The sequence below is a fragment of the Acinonyx jubatus genome, chromosome D2, assembly GCF_027475565.1.
Source record: "Acinonyx jubatus isolate Ajub_Pintada_27869175 chromosome D2, VMU_Ajub_asm_v1.0, whole genome shotgun sequence".
Lineage (NCBI taxonomy): Eukaryota > Metazoa > Chordata > Mammalia > Carnivora > Felidae > Acinonyx > Acinonyx jubatus.
The window spans coordinates 35,530,687-35,549,396 of NC_069393.1; the positions used below are offsets into that span (position 1 = coordinate 35,530,687).

General features: G+C 40.1%; 1 protein-coding gene across 8 annotated transcripts in view; it reads left to right on the forward strand.

Moving 5' to 3' along the window:
• The window catches only part of LRMDA (leucine rich melanocyte differentiation associated), a 1,031,966-nt gene that overhangs the window by 912,703 nt on the left and 100,553 nt on the right, over positions 1 to 18,710 (forward strand). The gene's annotated exons all lie outside the window — the stretch shown is intronic.

Below are 18,710 nucleotides of genomic sequence, written 5' to 3' on the forward strand. Positions count from 1 at the left end.
TATAGTCATTCAGTTCAAGATCTGTTCTAATTTCCATTGTGATTCTTTTTTTTTTTTTTACCCTTGAGTTATTTGAAGTACTTGGCTTAATTTCTAAGCACTTACACATTTCCAGTTAACTTGAGCAAATAATTCCTAGGTAATTCTGGCCTGGGTAGGTAATAAATTCTGCATAATTTCATTCTTTTTAAATTTGTTGACATTTGCTTTATATCCTGGCCTGTGTTTGAGTGAATGTTTTGTGTTGCTCAATATCTGCAGTTTTTATGTGTAATATTCTTCATTTGTTTATTTGCATCTTATGATCAGATTTCTTAATCATACTGTTCATATCTTTGCTATAACTGCTGATTTTTGTCATCTGCTGCTTTCACTTACTGAGAGACTTGTTGAAACTTCCCATTATGATTGTGAATTTCTCCTTTTTACCTGCTTTAGTTCTGTCAGTTTTGCTGCATGTATTTTTTTTAAGATAGACCTACATATAGATATATAGATATGTAGATTTACATAATTTAAAATTTTTTACATCTTATTGAACAGCTGACTTCTTTATCAGTATAAAACTTTCCCCCTTTATTTTTAGTAATGCTCCATGGTAACATCTAATTTACTTGATATTTGTATATATACACCCTCTCTTATGGCTAATCCTTTTGTTATATACTTCTTCCATTCCTTCACTCTCAGATTCCCTGAATTCTTATATTTAATGTTTCTTGTAAGCTGCATATTCTTAATCCATTGTGAAATCTTTCCTTTTAATTGAGATGTACAGGGTTGACCTCTTAATTTACATGTAACATAGATTCCTTCTGACCCATCCTCTCTTTTCTTAATCATCTCTTCTGTTGTGTCTAATCTTTTGCTAAATACATCAGTTAAATTCTAGGTTTAAATTATTGTATGTTTCAGCTGTGAATTTTCATCTGATTCTGTTGTATAGTTTTCAGTGCTTTGCTACATTTCTCTATTTTGTCCTCTAACATCCTTTAAATAAATGTGATTAATATGTTCAAGTCCATGGCTAATACCTCCAATATCTGGATCTCTGGTAGCTCTGTATCTTTTATTTATTCTTCTGGATTTTTTTTTTGGCATTTGATCTTGTCTCTTGGTATGCCACATGATATTTCATAGAGGACCTGACACTGAGTGCAAAACTTATGGAGGTAATTTGAGGCTCTGAATAGTGTTTTTTCCTCCAGAGAGGATTTATTTTGTTTCTGGGAGGCAATTAGGGTGGGGAAAAACCACCTCAATGCCGTTCATGATGGAGTGAATGGGAAGCTGGGACTTTGAGAGGTCAGATCTATTTCCACTCACCTCTCCCCCTGTGATATAATTCTTCAGAGTCCCAGTTGAGGGTCTGGAATGTCTGCTTGGGCCTCTATTCCTTGGCATACCTTAAAACTAATTTTGTAACCCAAGACCTGTAAGACTATTTGAAGTTTGGTTCAGCTTCTCAGCCTCTTCATTGCAGTTTAAGAATTGAGAATTGCCTCAAGGGAAGAAGTGGCACTGGGTTTAGGGATATGTCTTTGTACTTAGATTCTCTCTACTTCCTTTGTCTCCAGGATCCTATCCTTCATTTTCCCACTGTCTCACTGGCTCTCTAAGGGCTTAAAAAATTCCTATAAATACTTTTTTCGGCATTACTAGTTTTTCTCAGTGAGAAATGTTAGTCTATAACCAGTTAGTATATCTCACTCATCAAATTATTTATTCACACTTTACAGACCTTGAATTCAAGCTAAATAATCAAGATCACACACACACAGACAAGAAAGCTAGCTTCACTACATTCTCTCCTCAGTCTGTCTAATCATAAAGCTAAGTCTCTTTCTATTCAGGCCCCTATTTCAAGTCTGTCTCTTGGGTGGTTGTCAGAGAAATCCTGATAACAAAGTATTAACTCTTAAGGTGAAAGTCTTTCTAAGGAATGCCTACATTTTATTAATAGAGCTGTTCTAAAGTCTAGCAGCCTTTCACAGAAATATCCAGAGTGGGAAGAATAGAAATGGTGAAGTTGCTGTACTTTGCTTGACTCTCAGTAATGCCATAGGGCATCCACTGGCACCATAGCCAACTTTGCCCTTAGCTCTCCCCTCTCCATCTGAAATTCTTGTTATTTCCAGTGCATTTAAAATAACTTTCCCCTTCATATGAAAAGAGGTTTGCCCTTAAAAGCCTCTGCAAAAAATAGAAAAATTTAACCATGTATTTGTCAATAGCTCGGCAAATTCAAAGTCTTTTCAGAAAGTGACAACCTGTTTTATCTAATAATGGTCCATAGGAATAAAGAAGTAAATATTTTCCATGTCATGCTATAAAGCAAGTACAAAAAAACCCCCCAAAACTCTATTAAAATGAGGAATTTAAAGAATGTAAAATTGAGCCATTTGTTAGCTGTTTGACGTAGAAAAACACATTTAACTTCTCTTAGCCTCGATCTTTTCACCAACAAAATGGGGATGACAATGATACTCACTTCATAAGGATGTCAGCAGGATTATATGAAATAATACATGTGATTATTAATTGAGTGATTTTTTTCTGTATTTCAGAAAGAGTTTGAAAAAAATTATTATTTAAAAATTAATGATATGAAATTCTTTTTAAAGTGAAAGGCATTGTTGAAAACTTTTGCTTCTGCTATCTTTTTTACTTAAATCAAAATCTCATGCCCTAACTTGACTAGAAATGTTGTTCCCATTGCTCCAGTATCTGCTTTTCTTAAATTGTGGGCCCTAATCGACTGAGGATGTATTGCTGGAAACCAACTACTAGAAGTCACTTTCCTAGATATAAAATATGAGGCCCCAAGAAGTGAAGGAGTGTGCATAAGACCAGTATACTTCTAGGCTAGGAGGAAGTACGTTACAGAGTCTACCTTGCTTCCAAAAAAGGAAGAATTATTTTCTTCTCCAGACTGTGTTCTCCAGCCCTCTGGATGACTGTGAGAACAGGTATGTGGAGCAGATAACCACATGGGTTTCTTTGTGATCCCAGTTCCTGATACACCTTCTACATGGTATTCTCTTCTGGTCTTTAATAACTCCCTCCTACATTACATTACTTTCTACCATTACAGCTTTCTTTTATGTTTTCTGAGACGGTATCAATGACTCTGGATGGACAAGGACTTTCTGATGAAAGTGAGTTTTGAAATTGAAAATACAAATGGTTCTCATATTTGAGAGTCTGGTCTGGTGACACCAGATAGTAGTCATATCTTATGTTTGTAGAGGGTTTTGCTCCTCATGGTCCATGTTTACTTACATCATTGACCGGCAAAACAGTTTAAAATGGGTTATGACTGAAAAAGTAGCAATAACTGCCATTTACTAAGTGTGTTTTGTTTATAAAGAGCCTTCACTTTCATTTCTCATTATGTAATTTTCATACTATTTTAAAGTGGACAATTTTATTACCATTTTAAAGAAGGGCAGTTGAGGCTCAGAAGGCAAACAGTTTGCTCAAGATCATGAAGCCAATAAATTATGTGGCCAGATTTTCAAAGCAGTTTGTTTATTAGGCAATGCCATAGTCTTTTCACAATACCTTAATGTCTCTCCCAAGTACTTTATCCAACATATAAAGAGAGATTTTTGCCTTTGATAAGAAGCTATGGCATGTATTATGGTTGGTCAAGTCAAGACTAGATGTTTAATCTCTTAAACCTTAGCCAACTCTCTTTCTACTGACCATACAATTTTATCTCAGTTAGTAAGTCAACTTTTGGAAATGGGTACTTTGTGAACTTCCCCATTGCAGAAATGCATTTGAAATGCTGGAGGTGGAAATGGAATGCATAAGACCATCTCATCCAAAATAGCCAATCTAAAATTCTAATGTCTAAAGATTTACTATTTCTACTATACATGGATCATCATCAAATTTCTTAATGTCAACATCTTATTATGCACAATTTAATTTCCAATTCAGAAAAAAAAAGTCTGAATCTCTTTGTGGCTTTGTTAACAATGTCACCATTATTTTTGAGCTATTAGTGTCAGAAATTGAGGAATTTGCGTTACAGGAGTATTCAGTAAGAGAGAATTTGGACAATCTCAATTTCTCGTTCTACTCTGTGTTTCTTGTGGTGGAGCCAAAGTACTCATATTACAAGACCAAGGCAGTTTCTAGAGCTTAGAAGCCTTTAGTTATTTATCCTCCTTTATTGAATTAGTTCTCTGCTGAGGGAGAGATAATCTAGGAGCCATCCTTTGTTGGATTATTGTGATGCTTTTAATGTCTCTGTAAGTCCTCTTTATAAGCTCATTAGTCCCTCTGGAAGTAGAACATGTGTCCAGGGCTGAAGCTCAGATGCTGTTGCAAACCCATCTGTGGAGGTTGACTTGATTTTGACTTCATGATGACTCATCAAAGACCTATCTACCTCAGTTTTCCATCTGAGCCCACGTTAACTGTGGCAAGACTGGAAGACTTCTCTGGAAGACCCAGAGACATGGCCTGGATTTCGCTCCTTGTTGCTCCTTTCTTGTAAAATTGCCATTAGAGTTCCTCATTCAGGCCTCAAAATATGAGATGCACTTAGGGTGAATGGGGTTGACAAATGGGCCAAGTATGCAAAGAAGAGAAGGACTGACCAGCTGTGTATCTCAGCAATACATGAAGCTTCTGACATGAGTCTGATGGTGAATACTTTAATAACCTGATATGTCTGAACAAAGAAACCAACTCAGGAGCACTAAATCTTAGCAAATAAGCCTCTGCCAGTGAGACCAAGAGAAAGAAAGTGGTAAGGATCTGAGAAGGGTTAATTGAGGGTGAGGGGAAGCTTTACTCTGTTATCAAATTGACCCATTTGTATCCCTTTACCTTTCTCCCTTGAGTCGTTCTCATTTCACTTGCTAGGAAATGGACCGAAACCTGGTGTTAGATGGGGGAGTAAGCAAGACAATTACACACACACACACACATACCCACACACACACACACTCACTCACTCTACAGGGGCATGTCATCTCCCTTCCCTGAAATCTGAGGACTCCATTAACTAGTTCTTTCATTCTCTGTGACAGCCAAAAAGTAAAAATGTGGGAGTTCAAAAAAAAAAAAAAAAAAAGAGTTACAGCCTCCGAGCCGAAGTTGCATTATTTTTTCAAAGAACCATGATGTCATGGACTTACCTCACCTTTAGTGCAGCCAAGCGAATAATGTGTACTGAGCTTTCTATCATGTACCATTATAATTAGCTCTGTCAGGTCTTAGCCCTGCAACCCTCATGCAGATAATATGATAATATGTCTTCATAACCAAGTGACCTTACATGCACAATATTTCTCCCCTTATGAAGATTGCATGTCAATAAAGTAATTGAGTCTCAGAGGCTGCAGCGAGGGAAGATTTAGATGATTGGACGTGCAGAGCAGTGATGTATGACCATTATTATTCCTCTTGTCAGGGAGGCGCGTACAAGCGAGGATGGCCAGAAGATGACAGGGATGACGGGTTGCGTTTCATTAAAAAAAATATTGCTGTTAATCACCACTCTATTCTTTTCAAAGTCACTGAGGAAAGAAACTCTTTTTTCATTTGAGCTTGTGATGAACGTGCAAAATGGGAACACATCGTAGGGTTTCCAGCCTCAGTCCCTCACAGACTGTCTTTCCTCCCTTGTTCAGAGGCTAAATTCAGATCTTAATGAATAGATGGGCAATGGGAGCTTGGATGGGGCCACCTGACTTCCCTGCTGTAGGGCTCCTTGGGTTTCCATCTGCAGAAGGAGTGCCTGCTGGGATGGAGGTGCACTTCCTCTCTTCTTGGCATTGAGGGAAGCATGCTCACGGGCTCTATAAAAAGAAAGCAAATGTGAGAGAACCAAATCGGAGACAACTATTTTTACTTGAATTAATTTGTTTGGACAGTTTTAACACTTGGAACACTTATATTTCCATACTTTATAAAAGCAAACATGCTGTTTCTCTAGCTGTAAATTTATCTTATGATATCATAACAGCTGGAAACTTGTAGCCTGGTAGGATTTTGTTTCATATTTAAACAGCTTGAGAAATATGTCGGAAACAAGGTATATTTCCCCCATCTCTGTGTGTTTCCCTATCTCCTCTTGTTTTTGGCTATCCTAGGAGTGTTGGCAGTATCACTTGGAGGGTATCAAGGCTCCAAGATTTCTACTAGCTAGGCATTGTTAATTTCTGCTCCCTTGCAAACATCTTTCCTATAAATGCTGAGAACATGCTATAAATGCTAAGGAGGTTCTTCCAGCGGTGTTGGAGAATCTTTCCAAGGGGAAAGAAAGCTAATAGCAAAAGCATCTTTTGTTGGCAAAGGGGCTTCTGAAGTCTTTAAATCTTCATTCATAAGTAATTGACTAAGATCTAACAGCCTTGAAGGAAAAGGAGCTGATGGTATCACTTTTTAGTCATAGTATTAGCCTTATGATTTATGGTGTAAAATTAGCCACTGCATCCTCTCATTACGGGCGCTGAGTGATTTCTCCAGGCCAGCAGGAGAGAATAGTATGGAAGTGAGAGCTGGGTTTGTGTGTCTCATTGAGCCCAGCCATTTCCTCCTAAAAATCCATGGTGAATGCTTTGGGGGAAGGGGATGTTATTTTTCCTTCATTTTCTCTACCCTGTAAAAGACAAGACCCAACATAAATAAATAACTTGAAGGAGCTTGAATGTTCAGAGGAAATGTTAACCCATGGATGACCCAAAGTGGCAGTATAGAATATAGTTTCAGATGGGGTCAGTAAGTGATTCCAGCCTCCTAATTGTCCCACAACACCCCCTCCTCCCATCTCCCCACAAATCCAAGGCCAAAGCCTTCTGATGTTTTTTCCATTGAATAGTATCTGGAGTAGAGATTATATTCATTTCCCAATTTGGACAGGTTTTCCCTAATGAATTCAAAACCCCCTAATAGATTTCAGGGGCACTAGGAAAACTGATGATTTCAAGCTCATACTCCCTGTTCATATGCTGACATTGAAATTTTACAAATGGATCTTCATCTCTTTAGGTCAAAGCTTTAGTTGCTTGTAAACAACAACAACCCTCCGTGGGAAAACAGATTAACCAGTTACCAGTTATCAATTATTTACATTTGGGTGAGAAAAAAAATATTTTCTGAATATTGTAAGAAGAGCAACATAATAAGCAACATAATAACCAGGTGTCTTGGAGGGTAAATTTACAGGTGTAAGATGAGATAATATGGAATCATATATGTTTAAAAGACTTATAATTGTGAGCTTTATGCCATTAAGAAACACTTTTGTTGACGTTAGAGTTTGCTTGAGCCCTACCAGAGCTTAATTCTCTCCTCTCTCCTCATCAGCCTTCTTTCTTGGATGACAGTAGTATTAGGAGCATTGACTTCAGACAGTGTATGAATTCAAATCCCAGTTCTTCCACTTACTACCTCTGAGACTTAGAAGCATGTTTAACCTTCTGTGGCTCAGTTTTCTCATTTTTTAAAAGGGGGAATAATAGTGCATTCCTTTAGGGTGGTTGTAAATGGAGCATTCTTAGAATAGTACATAGAAAAGCAATATAAATGTTATCTATTACTGTTACCATCCCCAGTTAATGACTGGTGATAGATAGTTGAGAGTTATTCCTGGGCCAAAAATTCCCCAAAATGAAAAGAAAAAAAAATCTTAATCCTCATTTCCAGGACACTTGAATAAAATGAGAATCTCTTGACTCAAGGAAAATGACATTTAATCACTGGCTATGTAGTCCTCTTAACCCTCTCTCTGCTGCCTCCCCCTTTTGGGTCCCTTACGTTTGCCAATGGAATCAAAGCCGGTCTCAAGGGTTTTTCTCTGATCCAGAAGTGTTTTATTAATTTAATTATTATATGATAAACTTTATTTTGGGGGGAAATTTTTCATTGTAGTGTTGGTCATGATGATGATAAAAAATGATAGATGCTAAATATATCAAATATGTTAGGAAATATTTCCTCTATGTAATTTCTTTTCATAAAACATGAGTCTAGGCTGATTGTTTTCAAACTTCCTCCCTCTTCCTATTTTAAGTCCAATATGTGTAAAAATACAGCTGAGCTATCCAAACTGCCATGGGAGTGGGTCTGGCTCCCTGCTTACATTTCTTCCTTTACCTTTTCTATCTCCCCCACAGACTTCCACAGAGCTCTGGGGCCACTGATGACAAAGAGAAAACATAAAAGGGGAAAGAGGAGATAATTCTAACAGGGTACAAATCCTCATCCCCTCCCTTCAACTTCCCTGTCTCCCGTGCCTTGCCCAGAACATTTGCACTAGAAGAAAACTGAGAAATTACCTGCCTTATGGTTTTCACTCTGAGCTATGTATGGAAAGCTATGCCAACATTCCAAAGAAATGTGGCAGCAGTTTAAGAGGGTCACACAGGTGACCCAGCAGGGGTGAGCTCCCAAGCCTTAGCTATCTCAATTCCATTTTTTTTAAATTTTATATACTGGGGTCTAATGGAAAATATCATTTAATGAAAATTTTTATTGCTACTGTACCAATAACAAAAGGTTTTAAGATAGTGGTCTAGCTTGTCTTGTTCGTTGTAATGAGGGTAGGCTTGTCATTTGCCCATGGTTACTACTGGTCAGTCACAGACTGACTTAAAATTCCTCTTTGGAATCTTAGCCATTTCCACTGTTGTGCCTTTGTGGGGGCTTCCAGGGGCTAAAGACCCTCCCTTCTCCTCCATGCCTTAGATGGTCTCCTGAGTGATTATAACACTAACACGTGGTTGCTGTGGCAGTTTAGCACCTATGTCTGCCACCACAGTACAGCTCTGACCATAGTCCCAGAGGCCCAGAAGGAAGAAACAAGATGAATGAGGTGCTAGGGGAATAGAAGTGGGAGGGAGGGACAGAAGTTGAGCCACATTAAACTCAAAAGTGCAGGTGAAGAATCCACTGTAATTTTGCCCTTGGCCTTCAGGGCCTTGGCCATCGAAGGAAGATTGAGATCTCCCAGCTCGATGGAGCTCTGACATGAGTGATCTGGCCATTCTATCAGTGGGGCCTGGACTCTTGCTAACAGGTATCATTGTTGATGGGCACCCCTGCCTGGAGCTGCCAGCACAGCAGCTTGGATCCCTTGTTCTTTATTTCCATCCTCTCTCCCTGTTTTCTGTCACTGTGTCATGTCAAATCATTGTCAGGTGGCAGACACTGCACCCCCAAGTACAAAGGTATCAGGTTTCAGGACACAGGCTGAAATGAATATAATAATGGGAGCCAGAACTAGGCACAGACCACTTATCAGGCAAGGAAACAGCTAATAAGTGTTGTTAGAGGTTTCCATGGGGGAGGCTCTGGAGTACATTTCCTGGACAGGCAGGTGTAGCACAGCCTGTCCAGGGGTCCAGTTACAGACAGGCTTGTGCGATTAGTATTGATGCCTGTCACTTTGTGGCTGCCAGGCTGTTGATTCTGTGAAAGACCAAAGGCTCTGGTTATCTGGTAATCAACACTGCTCTCAAGAACAGCGCTGGGGAAATTGGGGGAACAGAAATAGCCTTTCCTGAGGAGTGACCGAGGCAATGGATCATGTTGCTGGCTTGTGTTTTCCTTTGGCTCGACCCTGAGAGTACTCCAGCCTTTTCTTTACCTGCACCACCAGGTACCCTTCCTCATTTGTCATGGAGTCAAATTCTCACTTGCTTAGAGTGAACCAGTCCACACTCCCTATCCTGTGCTAAACACAGATGTAACTAGCATGGCTTGGGACACGATATAGGAAATAGAATGTTTTTTGCATATTGAGGCAGGAATTCAATTCCTTACCTGTGACAGACTCCCAAATCCAAATGTATGGTTGATGCTTAAGTCTATTATTATCCCCACTCTACCTCACCTGTGCGAAACATATTTTAAGTTTCAAAACATAAAAATTAAAATTCTAAAGGATTAGTAACAGAAGAATAAAAAATGTAATTGATTTCCTTACATAATTTATTTTGTTGCTCTTTGTTGCCTTCTCTGCCCATTTTCTCTTTCCTCATTCCAGAACTTTAATATCTTATTTCTTCAAAGCATCAGTGTCCTGATTATAATGAACTTTGAACAGACAGATCCAACCTGCTCTCTCAAAAAGACTGAACTCCTGGGCTTTGTTATAGTTCTAAGCTCTCTCTCTTGACCCCTTCTCTTGGTTCCATTTTCTTCTCCTCTGTCTTTCTCTCTCCTCCTCCCCAACAAAAACTGGAAAAAGAAGAAGCATGATTGCTTTTTTTCTGTTTTATTTAAGGTACAAATAGTAAGTGAGGTTGCACACACAGACTCTTTCACAAAGTACATATCACCACTTTGTTAATCTATCAATCCATCCATCCATCGATCCATCCATCCAGTAAACTCTATTGAACATTCCTCATCAGTCAGACTGGCTAGATATTGAGGAAATAGCAGTGAATAAGATGGTATCTCATCTTCAAAGAGCATTCCAGTAGAAGAAAGAGACAACTAATATTGGGTGCTAAGTGATATGTGAAAAGTGATATAGATGAATGTAGCGTGTGTGTGTGTGTGTGTGTATGTGTGTGTATAAATGTGCATACACAAATGCATGCCCATGCCAACATGTACACACACACACACACACACACACAAGCACAACTGCCACCCACCTTGAAGTATCTGCTTGACTTTTGGGTTTTCCATTCATTTATGGATTAATTAGCAAATCTTTATTACCTGCTAATAGCCAGGCATTGTGTTAAACTTGGGTGTATAAAGCAAAATAAGACATTAACACTTTTTGTTCTTAATCTTTTCATGGAAAGCAATGGGATGGAATGGGCCCACCCAGATTTTTTGCCCATGGACTGGCCCACTCTCTGGTCCTCCATTTAATTTTATAGGTGAATTAAGAATCATTTATGTTATACATTTGTTCCCAGTTTCTCAAGGAAAGGAAGGTATCATCAAATAGTCACTTGCAAAGGAATTTAGACACTATCTGGCTAGGGGCCCTCTTTCTGCAAGTGAGAACACTGAGATTCTGGTGGAGTTGAGGTGATTTCTCTAGGTCACATGGGAAGGCAGTGGAAGAACTACCTTGTAATGGCCTTTGGTCAGACTAAGAAAAATTTTCCCAAGTGTGATCTCCAGTCAGCCTGTTCCTAGGCCAGTCTTTTTTTTATGAGGTCATGGAAGCTGCACGAATTCACTCATGCCACTAGGGGATGACTCAGTGAGCTGAGGACATTGTGTGACACTTCTCAGAGCAAAAGGGATGGACTACCTGCAGAGAAGGGGCTAACAGACAACCCAAGACTCTGAGTCAGGAACAGTTAAATAGGTCAAGCACTTTACCTTCCTGCTTTTCAGAAAGGCTCCAACAAGAAAAAAATTCAGGGAGATTTAATGCCCAGGCCAGAAGCTGGTTACATTTTCAATGTCACGCTTCCTTCTGTTGGGAGGCTCTGCAATGTCGCCTCAGCTTATCTTGTCTTTGGTGACTACTCTTCACACAAATTATCAGAGTGCTGTCTCCCCAGAGGGGTTGGTCCTTGGGGCATCAGTTCATCAGGGCATACCAGTTCTCAGAAGCTGTTAATCCAGAAGCAGAATTTCGAAATGAAATTTTCTCTCCTAGCTCCTTCTTAACGCTCACCTTTCTGGCAAAAGCAATGGCGAAAAACAAGACTGACCTGGTAGTGAAAGGAAAGAGTATACTCCAGAGGGCTTGTTAAGCCCTGAGAGAAACTGGGTAGAGTAGGCAGATGCTTTGACTCCTGGGATGTTGCTCATTGCCCTAGTTTTTACTTTAATCCCATCTGTGGCCTCAGAAATAAGAGAAAGTAATACGCCTTGGTTATGCCAAAACATCCTATCAGTTCTGTATGCCGAGAAGAGCCTTGGATGTGTTGAGTCCCTACCTCTGTGGTTTCATACCACCTTGCAGTGTCTCTGATATTCTCACTTGGGAAGCAAGCGGGCTGTTGGGCTCAGTCCTAGAAGTCGTAAAATGGAGGCTAGTTTACATTTCCCGTAGCTGCTCAAGGACACAGAGGGAGAACGTTAATTAATACTGTGTTTAAGTGAAAAATAAGCTTGTGAAGTGGAGGCTCCATCGCTGTCAGGCTGTGAAGGGTGCGTGCTAGAAAAGTGAAGCCAGCTGTGTGGCCCCACCGATGACTCAGATCCCTGGGAGTTCAGAGAAGTGCGGGCAGTGCCACTGCAGGGCTGACACTTAACTCTGCTACTTTACCCTCTGTGTGTGTGTCCACATACCACCCGAGTGTACTAAGGTGGGGCAAGCGCTGTCCTTCCATTTTTGCTTCTTGCAATGCAAGCTGCTGAGTGCCAAGGACAAGACGCTGGCTTAGGAGTGGGCACCTGTGGCCATGCAGAGACGAGTATGTGTTCAGGGAAGGAAAATATCCCTCCTGTGCTCTTTGCGCCCAGACAGACACTCACAGTTTCCAGGAATAAACAGGGACATGTCTAAACCTGTCTTGGATATTTACTCACTTTATCTTTGGCCATGGAATGTTGACAAATATTCAATATGGTTGAATGACCTTCTGTAGGTCAGAGCAGGCTCCATTCTGATTGAGTTTAGGAAACTCATAAATCTGGCCAAGCCTTCGATTTGTCAGGCAAATGGTGCTTTGTTAGCAGAGACTATAGCCAGAACCAGAGCCCATGTGGACCCGTGTTCTCTTTCTTTATGCATTCCTGAGCTGCCAGGTCCCCCTTCCCACCCCACCCAGGCCCGCAGTCCTCAAACTGGTGTCCCCCGGTTTGTGAACACATTTTCTCCTCTTTGTGGACAGAGCGTTTGGGTCAAGGCCTGTAGGTAGCAATGATGCAGACCCAGTGGTGTTTTAATCCTAGCCGTGGGCTCATTGCCTTGAACTTTCGCAATCAAAATAAAATAAGTAAATAAAACAGGACGAGTGAGAACAGCTGAAAGTGCTAGAAGGGATCTCAGCTTTAAATGTTGGACTGTGGGACTGGCCCAGGCTCAGCCTGTTGCATTCTTTTGCTCTAACAGCTTAGCAGACCCGATAACAAAGGATCCTTTTGCAGCTGTTTTTCTCTAAGTTGTAGAATTTTAGAGCAACAAAGGAAATTGGAGATTATCTTTACAGATGAGGAAGTTGATGTCCCAAGAAATTAAGTGATTTCTCCAAGGTTAAAGAGATACTGGTTGCCAGAGCCGAGATAAAAGTAAAGCTTCTTCTTCTGACAACTTCGCTGTTGTTATTTTCTCTTTCTGGTGGGTTTCACCCCATCTCATCTCCCAACCCGCCCCTGCACGATATGTTTATTGCTAGTCTGCTGTGCTCAGAGTTCTGGGGAGGTTTCTCTGGGTCCAGGAGTCTGAGTAAAATCATGACCCAGGAACTCAAGTGATGTACACCTGGTGAGGGAAACAGACATGCCAACAGGTATGCAGACATACCTGTTTTGTCACGCAGACAAAAAGATGAGAAGATAGCACACAGAATCTGGTGGCGTTAGCACCAAGCCTCTGTGTGACAGAAAGTGTGAGAGTAGAGGAAGCAGTGTAAACCTTTTGAGAAGGAGCCACAGGAAAAGCACAATGCGTGCATTACCTCCCATCCTTACTTTAGAATGTTTGTTTGATGGAATTTCTACTAGGCCAGACCTCCGGACTGAGTCCCACTCCTACCACCAAAGTGAAGGAAGCTGATTATTCTATTACTTATTCTAGAACAACCCTCCACTAAGGGCTTTACCTGCTTACTTTATTTTATCCTCATTACAACCCTAAGGTGGGTTCCATCACTGATTTTCACATGAGGAAACTGAAGATCAAGGAAGCCAAGTGATTTGTCCAAAGTCACCCAACTAGTCAGAGGCAATGATCTCTTCCTAATGCCTAATGGCATTCACTTTCTGTTAGTGCAAAACAGTGATGTCCTTGTGATCATCTGTTTCCAAAGACATGATCAAAATGTACAACCACAGTGTACTTAGGCCTGGAGCTACTCTGTGTTGTCTGCATGTTTTGATCCAAGAATTTCCTTTCTTGAATAAGAATGGACACTTAGTGGGGCAGGGCCAGGTTGGGGCTTTCAAAGCAGTGCCACACCAAATGGGGCCCTAGAAGGCTTAGAGGACCTTTGTCAGAGGCTCTTTGCTCATTTTATGGTTGGTTGAGCTTTATGAGCCCAAAGAATCCATTATTTGTTTTATTTATTGCAGACCTAATGCACTAGACTTCGTTTTTTTCTTCAAACTTACAATGCTTATTGCATAAGAGAATTATTTTTCATTTTTCTTTTCTTTCAGAGCCTTGGAATCCTGTTAGGAAATTTCTAGTACAAGCATTTGGGGGAGATACCAGTACTCAGGTTGGGCATCTGGGAGAGATAGACAAGCTCTTATTACAGCATGGAGGATGGGGAGATTACCTGGGCAAGTATCATTTCAGGTTGTGGCAGAAAGAGATTAGCTCCAATTTATCGCCGCTCACATTTTCCTCTTTTCCCCCAGTTTTCTGAGTGTCATGGAAATGATATTTGTGAATCCCAGGGGCCTCTCACAGTGGTGTCAGTTTAGAGATCTTCCCAGATACATCTAAATGTGGACATAAAATGTAATGGGAAGAAATTGAAAAAATATCTGTTTCTTGATTCTTTATTACTGTGGAGTTAAGAAAGCTATTTCTCATGCTGTTTCACAAATTTGAATCCAAATGCATATGTTAATTTGTATTCAGATGGCTTTTGGATGATTCAAACATGAAGATATTTTTTAATAAAGTTTGTCAATTTCCTGGCAATTTATAGATATATATTCAGACAATGTATATGTGCACATTTGCCATATGTACATATACTGTATTGTCATCATCGAGCCCAACTGAACTATGATGGAAAGTTAAAAAGCAATAAATACAAAATGAATACTTTGTGTTGAACTCAGCTTTTGATTTTAACAATATAAAGATGAGTGACATTAATTTTTGGCTCCTTACTCCATTAATATTTTGCCAAAATTAAATTTGAGCGTGACAAAAACAAACGTACAGATTTTTCTCCCGGTCTAATACCATCTCTGTGACACAAAAACAAACAGGTAGATTTCAGGCTGTAGAAGAAATTGCTGCAAACCCCAAAGAGAACGTTTTCAATTTCATGGAAAATTTTGTGAGGCAGGGATGCTCAAAGAGAGCTGTGTGTGATATTTAAATGTGTGACATTAGCTTATTTCCTAATATTCCTAGTAATTTTACTAATTGGGGACAATTACATAGATTTGCCTGGGCTGTGGTTGACTGGGTTTCGGGTGCATCATTGTTCATGCATAATCTGTGCTTCTAATTCAGAAACACTGTTCTTCCTTTGCACTATTTCATTCTTAGCAGAGAAGGGGTCCAGATGAAAGATGTGTCCTAAGCCAATGAAAAAGAAAGATACAGCCTCTAAAGTTTAGAAGGAATTCAGTGAGCTCCCTTATCTCATTCAAGTGGGTGTAAATCACAGGACTAACCCCTGAGCAACCTCTAGAGTAGAGACTCTTCTCACCTGAAAGACAGGAGGGTTAGATCTTTTTTTTTTTTTTTTTAAGATTTACTTATTTTTGAGAGAGAGAATACAAGTGGGTAAGGGGCAGAGAGAGAGGGGGACAGAAATAGGCAGGAACCATCCCCCCCCCCCCCCGCCACCCAAAACCCATGCGGGGCAGGGCTGGAACCCAGGAGCCATGAGATCATGACTTTAGCCGAAGTTGGACACTCCATAGGTGTCCCAAAGACAGGAGTGTTCGAACTGCTCGCTCACTGGTCCTCACTGCGAATGCAGGCTCTCTAAGTGCCATGGCCTTCCTCAGCACACCTGAGAAGGGCCTGCAGCAATGACAGTAGCAATGACATCCCGCTGTGGTCGGTGCAGGAGTGTGGGTGGAGGAGGGTCTTTTGGGACTCTCTCCAACTGCAAGTTTCCCCTCCGTCCAAAAGTAGAGCATTCCTATGAAGGCTTTTGTAAGCTAAAATAGCGTAAACCAAACAATCAGTCACCATTAATTTATATGGAAATTTTTGAGCATTCCCAGGCCCAAAAAGTAACTGTTTGGGGTTTTTCTGGTGTCTTAGGATATATCTAGCTAACAGATGCACAAAATAAATTGAAACGAAGCACAGATGCGTACAACACGATTCAGAGCTATGGCAGCTTAATGCTGGGATGCAGAGTCTGGCTCTCCAGGAAGGAGTTTGGTGGTGCAGCTCTCACTACTCAGGGTGCACCTGCCTCTATAAGGGCTTGCTTCAAAACGTCCAACACTATTTTCACTTTTCGCCTTTTTTCATAAAAACAAAAATCCTCTTTAGTTGGTGAAAACAGTAACTAATTAATATAGGTCTTTTGTAGAGCAAAGTGGTTTGAACTTTTGAAAAAGCAGGAGATACCTGCATCATGTTAGTTAAAACTCTCAGAGGCTGAAGAACAGTGAGCATCACACTGAATATGGCCAAAAGGTGCAGAAAAATTAACTCCTTGGGGAAGTCTTTAAAAATCTTGCCCACTGCCCACCAGAATTTCCAATTTCTCAGGGTCTGAAGAAAGGCATATGAATTTACCTCAATACTGGGAACTTCTTATTAGCTGCAGTCCTCAAGCTCAAGTAATTGACTCTCTAAATAGATAACTAAAGCTATAAATGCTTAAAGAATCCAGTATACTTTATGAGCCAATAATACCAAAGCTGTGATAGGCCATGCCTGTGCATACTGCAGAGAGAGAGAGAGCAGGTTAGTCCAGGAAGGCCTCTTGGAAGAGCTGGAACTTGGGCAAAGCTTACTGGCTGTATAGAATTTAGATGGTGTTACCTAATATTGAATGGTGGGGGGGGGAGGGGATCCTATCATTTGTGGACAAATTGACTAAGCAACAATGCATATCTCTTCAAATCCTGAATAAATCATCTTCTCTAGTCATGGTTCAGGATGAGTAACAAATTGAAGGTGTTCCCTCTCACCTAAAAGTGGCCCCCATTTCTCCACTACCCTATCTAGACACAAAATGTAGTCAGCAATCTCGTACTTTTGCTAAGCCACTGTCTTTGAGTGGCTTTATTACTGATCTTGGATGAGGCAGTTAACTTCATTTAGTCTTATTTCCTTCATTTATACAATGGGAGGGTAGTGGTGGATGATTTCAGATCCTTTTTAGTGCTAACATTCCATCTGACCCAGTTAAACACTTCTCATTATTACACGACTGGAAATAGGCCAGGTCAAATGATGTCCCTTCAAGCATAACCATCAGATACAGCCGTATGCTGTAAAGATGGATATTATACTGTTCAACTTATCATCATTAGTTCCCTAGTCTTAGAATGGAATGTACCGTAGTTCATATCTGTCATAGTTAGTATTTGGAAGTCTCAAAGCCTGTGAGATTATTCACATATTTATTCCTGTGTACTGCATATGCCATCCAACGTCTCCCCTTCATCATGTGTCTATGACAATATATTGAACAGAAAATCTCCATCAGCTGACTCTGACAGAAGTGTATTATTTACAGCGGTGTCAAAATGTGCTGCTTATAATTGACTGGGCTCATAATAAGCCAACCTAGAATCTTTTCTTCTCATATTCCTTCTCACTGGTAAATCCTCCACTTGTGTTGCTTCCCTCAACAACGTCTTCATTATTTACAGAGAAGAGAACATACCCCAGATGGTGCATGAGTTATGTTATAGGGTGACTCTTTCATCTTGGGATGGTCTCTCTCTTTCTCTATCTCTGACTTAAGATTTTGCTTATGGCAATTAAGGGTAAGGGAAATCAGGTCACTTGGAATCCACTCTCAACAGAATGCACTTCTCAATTTCTCCCAACTTTGGGAAACAATGTGGAATAACAATTAATAGTTACATGGCCAGGTTGTTTTTAGTCCTCATTTTACCGCTTATGGTCTATGAGACCTTGAGAAAATTATTGAACTTCTGAATATCACAGTTCTGTCATCTGTAAAATGGGGATACCCATAATATATAATTCATAAGAGTGTTGGGACTATTTATCAGATAATGCACATAAGGAGCTAAATCCAGAGTAAAAACAACAACAACAAACACAGAAACAAACATAAAGCTATATCTTTCATGCATTAACCATACACCAATAGAGAGCTTCTTAATCTTCCTGTCACAGAAAGGCTTCAGAATGTAATGGTTTCAGAAGCAGAGTTGCCTGCTTCTCTAGGTCTATCCAGCTTGACATAGGTCTGCACTGTTGTGTGTCCCACTCTCCCCCCCCTATGCACTCCTCCCTGCTTCACTTTCCAAGACTTTTGATGTTGACATACACATGCCATGCCTTGTCTTGCCTAACCTCAAGTAGGTTTTCTGTTTTTATTTTGTGGTCAAAATGATCGCATATAATAGGACTTATTCATTGCCTCCCCTAGATTCTAAGCTGCAAAGCCAGAGTTGATCCAGGAATCATACATCTTGGTATTTACCCAAAGGAGCTGAAAACTTATATCAACACAAAAACCCATATACAGGTGTTTACAAGCAGCTTTATTCATAATTGCCAAAACTTGAACTCAACAAACATGTGTCTCAATAGGCAAATGGAGATTTTAAAAGAACATATAAACTATGGTACATCTAGACAATGGAGTATTATTCAAGGCTAAAAGGAAATGAGCTATCAAGCCATGAGAAGACATGGAGGAAACTTAAATGCATATTACTAAGTGAAAGAAGCCAATCTGAGA